This window comes from Pelodiscus sinensis, chromosome 1, assembly GCF_049634645.1.
Source record: "Pelodiscus sinensis isolate JC-2024 chromosome 1, ASM4963464v1, whole genome shotgun sequence".
Classification (NCBI taxonomy): Eukaryota; Metazoa; Chordata; order Testudines; family Trionychidae; genus Pelodiscus; species Pelodiscus sinensis.
This window is the reverse complement of record NC_134711.1, coordinates 225,154,265-225,165,517: the sequence shown is the minus strand read 5'-3', so window position 1 is coordinate 225,165,517 and position 11,253 is coordinate 225,154,265.

The following is an 11,253-nucleotide window of genomic DNA, read 5'->3' as shown; positions in this document are numbered from 1 at the left end:
GCTGGATCAAGGAAAGCCTGGGCTATAGGTTCTACATCCCTGATGTAGTGGCTCCTGTCTCATACCTCTTCTGGGCTAGTATAATAAGCCTGAGGCTTCCTTACAGTCCAGTGGCCAGAATGGATCTTAAATGACTGCCATAGTTTAGTTACACTGGAACCTCACCACAGTCTAGAAACACGGGTGGTTTTATAGCAGTGTTTGGTTGCATGCCCCTCTACTGAGACTGCTCCTCCATCATGGTGAAGGTTATGAGCACAATTCTCTAAGAAGTGGCTGCAGATACTGATTGACTGTAAAACTAATATTAGTCAGTTACTTCTAGAAACAGACCAAGAAAGCACTAATTTGAGACTCAAGGAATGTCACATTTTTTTTACTTTAGCTGTTTGATTTGTAGTGTTTTTTGTTTTAAATAAATGAGCTATAGAGTATTCCTGGTGACACTGACTGGATACATCATTGCAGCATAAGAGCCTTCACTACAATATGATGGATCTTAATGCATACACATGAAAATATTTAATCAACATGCAGATTGAGCTTCTGTAAGCTTACAAGAGCGAAGGCTGGCATTCCATTGGCCCTCTGTTCAAAGTAGGATGTAAAACCCCAGTTAATCTATTAACCAGACATTAACATTTAAATGGTTAACCAACCAAGCAGGATCCGGGCAGGGGACTGCTCCACAGGGCTCCTACTTCTAGCCCTGTGCTGCGACTGGCTACTGGCTCCCAGCCCCTGCTGGAGCAGCCTGTCTGCCGTGTCTCCTTGTGGGGCTGGAGCAGTCCCCTGCCCATGGCAGGTGAGGAGCTGCTCCAGTCCCCTTCTCCCAGTTGCCAGTTAAACTTACACATCCCTAGTTCAGACATCAGAGACTTAAGTCCAGTAAATTTGTGACAGTTTATCAGCTGACTGCTCTCATGCCATCTGAGGTGCAAAACCACAACTCTTTAGATTAAATGTGGCTTGATGGGGTAAACGTAGCCTCAGTGGTACTGGGAAGCTTACGTCTGCACTGCTGGTTCTGCTGGCAGTGAGTATGCAAATGAGATGTGTATTAGCATATTGCAGTGCTTCATTTGCATAATTTATACAAGCTGTTTTTGCGGGGGGCGGGGGAGTAGTGTGGATGTTTTCTTTTTGCGCAAAAACCCCTTTTCCCACCATATTTGTATGCCCCAATAAAGGTGGTTTACCAGTCTGGCAGGAAAAGGGTTTTTGCACAAAAAGAAAACGTCCACACAACTCTTTTTCCGTAAAAACCCTTTGTGCAAAAACAGCTTGCATAAATTATGCAAATGAGGTGTGGTGAAATGCTAATCTGTACCTTATTTGCATACTCACTGCCGGCAAAACCAGCAGTGTAGACGTAGCCTGAATGTTAAATGTTGTGATTTCCTAAAGAAATCTCATTGACTTTACGTAGTCCGGTAGCTTATCCTCTAGTAGTCCAAAGAAAAGGTCTTGCAAATAGAGCAGGAAATGACTATCTTGATGGTCAGTGCTGTGGCTGGGTGAAATACCTTTTTCTATCTCCCTGAGAGAGTTCAAGAGATGCTGTAACTTCTAAACTCTGCTGATTGCCAAAAAAAAAATCTGCCATGGACATGGTAGACTTCAATTAGAGTTGGCAAGTCAAAACAAGATTTTTCTGCCATTAAGTACAAGTTGGTAGTAGAAATTAGTATGTTTTTCTGTTTGGAAGTGGTCATTCAAATTATCATTGCAGTATAATGCATCTGCCATGCTGAAGTTTAGGTGGAGGGTTAAAGTTGTTTCAGTAAACTGAGTGGAATTGATACTGAACACACATCTGTGTGTGTCCTTATATTCACTATGCATTAGAACCCTACATTCTATATATTTCAAATCTGTCTTCATTTAATAGTCCAAATACAATTGATCATCCTATTCTTAAACCCTTTTGTGATCAGTAAATTAAGCCATGTCCTATATGTAAAGAAGAAAAAAGAAAAAAACCTAAATCCTTACCCTTAGCATTTCTGCTTGCTAACCAGGTTGAAGTTGTTTTTAATTGTCTCTACGGTGATAAATAACTATTTCTGCATGAACTTTTCTCTGATAAACAGATTTAGACTTAAAATATTGCAGAAATTTCCCCCAATTTAAAGAAAATGTTTTTATATGTGGTGGGTAACTAAACTGCCAAATGCAATGAAAGAGTTTTTCTTATAGGACTCTTATTTCTTTTGTAATATTTAAAAGCCCAATGGAATTATAACTGCTTGATAACAGAATAATACTGAATATGTTAACTTAATTTAATAAACCTTATTGCTAACACATTAGGAACATTTCTATTCATTATGAAGTAAGCTCACTCATTTATTGTAACAATAGCGTAACAATATGTGCTTCATGCAGATTTTGTATGTTGGTATATTTTTAAGTGATTTGTTTAGTAGCTGTGAAATGTTGTTCATAATAAACATTGTTCAAAATGAAAACAGTTCACACTTTCATTTCATAAGAATTTAAAACATTGAGCGGGAGTATAGCTATAACAGTTTTAAAAATGGTAAAACAGAGCAGTTAGGAGGAATTTTAAACAGTCAAAGCTCTTACTGCTTAGTGGAAGACACAATCAGCTTTTTTTGTAGTCATCAGCTCATCTTAGATACTTTTTTTGTTTATCCAATCATTTTTGTTGGAAACTTATGTGGAATCTCCACCACTGGAAATATTTAAGAACAGGTTGGATAGACATCTATCAGGGATGATCTAGACAGTGCTTGTCCCTGCCATGAGGTCAGGGGACTAGACTTGATGGCTTCTCGAGGTCCCTTTTATGAAATATAGAAATGACTTGCTGCTGGGGGGAAAAAAACATGAGACTGGCCTGACCCTGTACAGCCAATGAGCCAGCTAGTCAAATATCCTGTCTTCCAACAGAGGCCAATGCCTGGTAGTTCAGAGGAAATGAAGAGAACTGGGTTATCAAGTGATCCATCCCCTGTTGCACATTCCCAGCTTCTGGCAGACAGAGGGTAGGGACACTTCAGAGCATGATTTTGCATCCTTACCTGTCTTGGCTAATAGCCATTTATGGACCTATACTCCATGAATGTATCTCTTTTTAAGCTTGTTAATGGCCTTGGCCTTCACAATATCCTCTGGCAAAGAATTCCAGAGTTTGACTATGTGTTGCATAAAAAAATACTTCCTTTTGTTTGTTTTTAAATCTGCTCCCTATTTCATTTGGTAACCCCCTAGCTCTTGTGTTATGAGGGGAAGTGAATAACACTTCCTTATTTACTTGTTCCACACCAGTCATTATTTTGAAGATCTGTCATATCCCTCCCTTAGTTTTCTAATCTGAAAAGTCCCAATCTTACTAATCTCGCTTTATACAGAAGCTGCTCCATAAGACTGTTGCCCTTTTCCATACCTCTTCCAGTTCCAATATGTCTCTTGAGATGGGGTTACCAGATCGGCATGCAGTATTCAAGATGTGAGCATGTCTCTATATAAATTCAGGGTAATGTATTTTCTGTCTTCTTTATCCCTTTCTTAATGAGTCCCAACATTCTGTTGTCTCTTTTGACTGCCTCTGAGAGCTGTCCACAATGACTCCCAAGATCTGTTTGAGTGATAACAGCTAACTTTGATCCCATCATTTTATATGTATATTTAGGGTTGTTTTCCAATGTGCTTTACTTTGCATTTATCAACATTGAATTTCATCTGCCATTGTGTTGCCCAGCCATCCAGTTTTGTAAGATCCCCTCTTCAGTCTGCTTTGGACTTAACTACAAAAGTTTGTATCATCTGCAAATTGTGCCACATCACTGTGAACACAAATGTCATGTTAGCAAGGGTATACAGATCTTAAATTGGTAAGAAAAGGCAGTGACCCAAACAGGTACTGGGGTTATATTGCCTGCCCTGTACCCCCAAAAAGAAAAAACCCTGCAAAAACACAATGCATTGTATATATTCATCTTTAGGCATGTGTAAGAAGCACATTATTTTGCTGGTGTACATTTTATTTATGGAAGTCAATAACTATTCTAATACAAACTGTTGCAAGAGCTTGTACATGCCCAAATGTGCTTGTTTAATAAATGAGACTTAAAGACTAGGAGTAGCTCTCTCTTTGTGTCAGCATAACGGTAGAAATACATTTCTGGATGGTTATAATTTAGAGATGCTCCCTCCATAAGGAATTCTGGAGATGTGTCCTCCAAGTGGGGATTGCAAAATAGAGTTGCCAACTGTCTAATGTCACAAACCAAAGTACCCCAGCTCTGCCCTTTCTTGGAGTCCCTATGTCGCTCATTACATCCCCCTCCCTTATTTTCATTGGGCCAGGGCTTGGTGTAGGAGGGAGTGTGGGGTGGCGGCTCTGGGCAGGAGTTTGAGTACAGAAAAAGGTTTGGAGCTGGGGTAGTGGATTTGGTTGTAGGAGATGGTGAAGGGTTCAGGCTCCAGCTGGGCAGCATTTAGCCTCTGTGACCATAAGCTGCCCAAGGTACAGCAGGCTTCCTGTCTGCCCTGGCCCTGTGTAGCTCACTATTCCTGAACAATGGGAGCTGCAGAGTCAGTGCTCAAAGTGGGGGGAGCCCTAACTGCCTTGCACTGGGGCCACAGGAGCAGCAGAGAGCCAGAGCAGGCAGAGTCTGCCTTAGCCCCACTGCACCAGACTATTGTGTCTGAAAATCTCCCAAATGGGCTGCTGTAGTCTCTGGGAGATCAAACCCCATTCCAGGATACTTTGGGGTGAAACCTGGAGGGTTGGAAACCCTAACTGGGACCTCCACACAGGAAGTGCAGCAGCTCAATACAGAAGCTCTCCACTTTGTTAAAGTGTTATTTCTTTCCCATTCACTGGTTGATTATTTAACAAACCCCAAGATTGTTACATGGATGTCAGAAGTGCTGAATGAGGGAAACAGCAGTCATTTTGCAGTTAACACCTGTCTTTGCCACCAAAAGGGAAGCACCAGGGAAGTATATGGAGCACCAAGCATAGAAGCTTTTGCATGTATCTACCTAAAACTAGAATAGTTTCGGTTTTTCTAGCTTTAAAAGAGGGTGGGTGAGTCAAAAATGAATGTTGAGACATCCATCCAGTCTGCAATGGTCAGGCAATGTTGCAGAGAACTGAAAAAAAATAAGTGATTTGAACTATATTTAGCAGCCACAACGGCAGAAGAGAAAAATGATCAAGTGAAAGCATCATTTTTTTTTAATGTTTGGAAGGAAACAGTGGATATTTTTAACTATTTTAAGTTTGAAGGTGAAAGCCTGAAGTAAAAATACTGACTACATTTGAGGAGCTTCACATAAAAAAATAGAGATACATTTTTATATGCATGCAAAAAACTGTTGATACCATAAAGCAATAGGTCACACTAAAAAAAACCAACCAGAAACAAATAGCTCATACAACATGATTTTAGTGAGCTGATAGTCTTTGGCCAGAGACAAAATGGTTGGTAGTGTTAAAGATGTGTTGAGAAAGAGACTGCTCTCTGAAGACTTCATTGCAGAAAAAGCTTTCCAATTATGCAGGGCAACAGAAATGGCAAAAGCATAAGTCAAAGAGTTGAATTCACCAGGAGCTCTTCTCTCCTAACTGGAAAATATAGCCAGAATAGGTCAAATCAAAGAGTGGAACCATTTTCTAGAAAAAACACTGCTAGGGGGATAAGTGGGCACAGATGGTTATGTAGAATATGTGCATCACAGCATAGCCCAAACAGTGTGCTGATTTTGGGAAACTGTCATAAATGGGGGGAAAATAATCATTTGGAAAAATGCTGCAGAACCCAAATGCAGAAAAGTCATGTAAAGACCATCTGGTTGCAGAGTTTTTAATAGGTGTACTGGGATCCTACCTGATGAGGAGGACAGGATACTGCTTGAGCCACTGACTGGAGCAATTATTTCACTGAAACTGGTCACAGGCCCTTAGGTTAGTATTCTGTCTGAACAAGATGGAAACTGAAAATAAGACTAATACTGGGAACAATAAAATGAAAATAACGGGTGATTCTAGAACAAATATATATACCAGTGAAGAAAATGTGCATTGCTAGCACCAACCAAAAAAACACCATGTATGGGCTCCCTTTCCCTGTGGGGCCAAAAGAAGTGAACCCAGTTTTAGGCGTGGCTGCATATAAGAAACTCTATCTGGTAAAACGGGTGCTCTTACTGCAACATCACACAACCTAGCTATGAGGCACGCTTTTTGGAATGTTGTGACCTGTTTCGAGGAATAGAGTGCTCACAGGATGAACATTCAATCCAGATAAACATGCTGATCTCTCCAATTACCCATCCAGGCAGCAACATGCCATTTGCACTCCATGACAGACTCAAGACTGAGCTTGCAAGGTGAAAGCAATGCAAGTAATACAAAAAGTTGAGCCAACCGAATGGATGAGCTTCCTAGTCATTGTGGATAAAAGTTATGGCCAGCTACACATATGCATAGATAAGGCTATAGAGAAAGAACATTTCAATGTTCCAACTCAAGAAGAGATTATGGCTCAATTTGCAAGTGCTCAATATTTCAGTACATTGGATGCAACCTCTGGTTTCTAGCTGCTAACATTAACTAAAGAAAACTCAAAGTTATGCATATTTAATACTGCAATTGGAAGATGCAGAGTCTTACTGTTATCTTTTGCTTTTGTGTCAGAAGTGTATCACAAAACCACGTAGATGATCTTGGAACATGAGGTGTTGACATCTCAATGGATGACATAATCATATAAGGCCCAAAGAAAGAGCAGTACGATCACAGACTTTGGAAAGTCCTGGGTGCAACTACAGCAGCAAACTTCAAACTAAACAAGGAGAAATGTGTTGTAGGAATTACAGAACTGACTTTTGTTGGGGACATTATATCCAGCAAAGGTGTAAATCTTGATAAAAGGAAGATTGAAATGATGCCATGGACCTAGTCAAAGAAAGATGTCTAATGATTAATGATCTTGGAAAATTCATACCTAATTTACCTACCAAAGCAGTGGCATTGAGAGAACTTCTAGAGAATATAAATGAAAGGTACTGGGATGCAGAACAGGAGGAATTATAGGAAAGCTTAAAACAGCAAGAGCCAGTGTTGAAGTTCTCTGCATCTGGGAGGAATATTAAAATCCCAGCAGATACTTCACAGTTTGGGATAGGGACAGTGATTTTACAGAAACCTGAGGATTGTTGATAGCAAGTAGCACATGCATACAAATCACTGACTGAGACTGTCTACACTACGTGCTTATTATGAAATAAGCTATTTTGAAAAAATAACCCCTGAAATAGTTATTTCAAAATAGCACGTCCACACTACAAATCCCCATCAAAATAGCACAGATTTATATCAAAATAGAACGTCCACATTGATTGGAGCCTGAAAACCACATTTAAAGCTCCCCAGAAGAACTCTGATCAGGACAGCAATCACTTCCTGTAGCTGCTTCCTAAGGCTATCTGAGGTTACGTCTAGACTACAAAGGTAAGTTGGAAAAAGATATGTAAATGGCAAACCGCAATTTGTGTATCTTTTTCTGCTTTTCCGTCAAAAGATGCTTTTCCGAAATTTGGCACATCTATATGGCGCCAAATTTTGGAAAAACCTGCTCTTTTGACTTATCCCTTCTTCCTTGTAGAATGAGGTTTACAGTGATGGTGAAAGAGTGTGTCCACTTTTTCGAAAAAGCAGACTTGTTCCTTGGACGCAGCATTGCATTTCCGGGATACCTCTGGTATACCAGAAAAGCGCTGCAGTCTAGACATAACCTGAGGCTTGTGCTTAAAGGGCTCCCCTCTACATTCGTGTCTCACTCTTCTCCATTGCCTACCTCCTTGAGGGACAGGAAACTCACATTGCTCTGGTTGCCCTTGCAGATACAACAGCACTTCCAACATGGAGCTGGAGCTGTTGCAAAGTAGTGCCAGGATCTTGAATCTTCTGCTGTGTCTCGTAGCGCAGTTCATGCAGACTGTCCACATGATGCTGCAGGAGAATGACGACCAGCCTGGAATGGGGGACCTCCTCACCAAGGCTCAGGTGTTCTTCCTGCACCACATGCCTGTCCATCCTACATGGCACACCGTGCACTGCTGCTTCTGGCGCCGGGAGACCAATTCCAACTGGTGGGACCACATTGTCATGGAGCAGTGGAATGACCGGCTGTGACTCCAGAACTTCCACATGTGGAAGGCCACTTTCCTGGAGCTCTGTGAGTGGCTTGCCCCTGCCCTCTGGCAATGGGACACCCAAAGGAGACCCACCATCCCTCTGTAGAAGTGTGTAACCATCATCCTATGGAAGATCCCTACCCTGGAGAGCTACCGCTCTGTTGTGAACCAGTTCGGTGTGGGAAGATCTACTGTCAGGGCTGTAGTCAGTAGGTTTGACTCTCTTACTGTTGTCCTACGAGGGTTGTGAAGTGTGTGTGTCTGTGTCTGTGTAAAAAATCTCCATCCCTAGAAGTTTTTCAGTCCTGGCTTGACACAGCTTGCCAGGGATAGGGTAGTTGAGGTTGCTTCTGATGTGAGCAGGGGGTTGTACTCTGAGAACTCTTGAGGGCTCTGGTAACCCTGTGATTCTAGGTTTCTATGATTCTATAGGTGGTAAAGACCATCAACACCATCTTGTTGTGCAGGGTTATCACCGGCAATGTGGAGCCCATCATCACTGGCTTTGTTGCCACGGGCTGCCCCAACTGTGGGCGGGTCCATTGACAGCACCCACATCCAGGGCCGGCTTTAGGAAGTACAGGGCCCAATTCGAACAGTTTTTTCGAACCCAGGATTTTTTGTTGAGCAAAAAATAAAATTCAAAAAAAGACACCTACACAACAAACCCACACACAAATATCACATCAGAAGTAGATCTGATCAAAATGTATATCAATATAGTTGAATATTTTTTTAAAATGCCATCCTTTATTATGCAAAATTGTACACAAAATTAAATCAGTTGCCTTAAGTGTAGGTCAAATATTTTCAATTGCAAACTATCCAGTCTTTTCAATAAAGTTTAAAGTTTGATTTTTAAAAAGTTACCAGAGAGCGTTGCAGTTTTCTGTTACATTGATTTACTTTTTAAATAGCAAAAAATGGAGTCCTTGTTAAGAAAGTGTCAGTTCTGTGGTCAAATTCCAGTCCTTAGTGATTTCAGCACCAATGATTTCACTAGGTAATATGGTACCTTACCACCATTGCCTCCTTTGCACTGCCCTTCAACACATTGCCTGCATGTTGAGTCCAAGGTCAGTCTACACAAGATTTTATCAATGGTTTTTGCTCAAGCGATCACTGAGACAAGACAAGGACTCTCAATTGATTCTAGTCAGCTCTGCCTTTAAACACTGGATGTAAAGTGTCAGATATAATTGAGGACTCCCAAACAGACTCTATCCCACCAGAAATAAAACCTGTTTCCATCTTCTGTCACTTTCAGTTAGATGTGACTCACTATCCTCTACTTAATGTTCAAATTATGGTAGACCCTAAGCCAGGTCATATTAAGTTCAGGTCTTTTACCTTTTAATCATACAATATGGATAACAACATTTCTCCCAGCTCCAAGTCTTAAGTGAATTTCAACCCAAAAGAGCCAAAATTGATCACCTTGACACAGCAAGTGTGTCTACTGATCTCTGTGGCAAAGTAGGTATGTCTATATAAATAAGGTCTCCTGGTGAAGCCTTTTCCTACAGTTGATTAACAGATGGCAGTAGATAGCTCATTCAGACCACAGGCTGATAATAGTTAGTCTCCCTGACCAGTCATTAACCACAGTCATGGACTCACCCTACTCTCCATTGTCTCTATGATTCTCTGATGACCTGTGACAAAAAAGGAGGGTGGAAAGGGAAACTGAAGGGAGAGACCTCTCTAAATTCACCAATCAAAGAGCAGTATTGCCAACCCAAAAATCACAAGCAACGCCTACACAAAGTTATGAGACTGGACTACAAATCATAAGATTTTTTAAAAATAAAACGTTGGATTTTTATTGGCCTTTTGTTTCTTGAGTATTTAGGGTTCGTGTTTAAAAGCTGTCCTCCTTAACTGTAAGGCCCAAAAGTATAGAGAACTTTTTTTAAATGAAAGCTGACATTCTTACATAATCAGTTGATTCCAGGCCTTTAGAAAAACACCAAGGCTATGTCTACACTGGCGGGTTCTTGCACAGGAATATCTTGTGCAAGAAAGCGTCCATACTGGCGGGAAGCCCTTGCTCAAGAACGTGTCTCCAGAAGAAATTCGGCCATGTCAAGAGGTCACCAGCAGCATCTGTGGGCATGCACCGGACCCCCACTGGGAAACGTACTTAAAGGGACTCCTGGACAGCCATTTCCCTGTGGCTGCATGCTCACACACCCTTTTGAGGGAGCGAGAGCCACAACAGCACCTGTCACCTCTGTTCCTGGCAAGTACCCCGGGCACCCTCGCTGCAACCGTCACAGCCACGGAACCAGAGGAGGACCCCAGCCAGCAACGTCCACTCCTCACGGCCATGATAGAGGCTGTGGAGCTCCTCCACCAGGGAGCCACATTGCTCCAGCAGGAGCTGGAGACTGGGCAGCAGGTGCAGGACCTCGCCACGACTGCAGCTGGGCTCGGGCCCCCGCATCCTACCACTGACAGATGCCTCTGGAGCAACAACACCAGTGGGGACTAGTGGGAGCACCTGGTGCTGGGACAATGGGGAGACCAGCAATGGGTGCAGAACTTTTGGATGCGTAGGGGGACATTCCATGAGCTCTGCACCTGGCTCACCCCTGCGCTCCGGAAGCAGGACACCCGCCTGCACCTCGCCATCCCCGTGGAGAAGAGGGTTGTGATTGCCCTCTGGAAACTGGCCATCCCGGACAGCTACTGCTCCGTGGGGAACCAGTTCGGGGTGGGCAGGTCCACCCTCGGCGTGGTCGTCCGGCAGGTAAGGCCATCAGTGGACCACGGGCTCGTCCTGGGGGAGGGAAGGGCCCAGACCGGGTGGGGGGAGGCTGTAGGGGCAGAGGGAAGCCCCGCACCCAGGGGGTCATGCTGTCCCTTCTGCACACAACCCCGCTAGTGGGGGGGAGGAAATCCTGGAGGGCAGAGGGCCCTGGCCTGCATGGGGGGAGGGGCCATCAAAGGGAGGGTGAGCACATCCCAGGGGCCCATGTACGCACTGTGTCTCATTCCATGCATCCCTCTGCAGGTCGTCAACGCCATCAATGACGTGCTGCTCCAGAGGGTGATCCGCCCCCGTGACGTGGACAC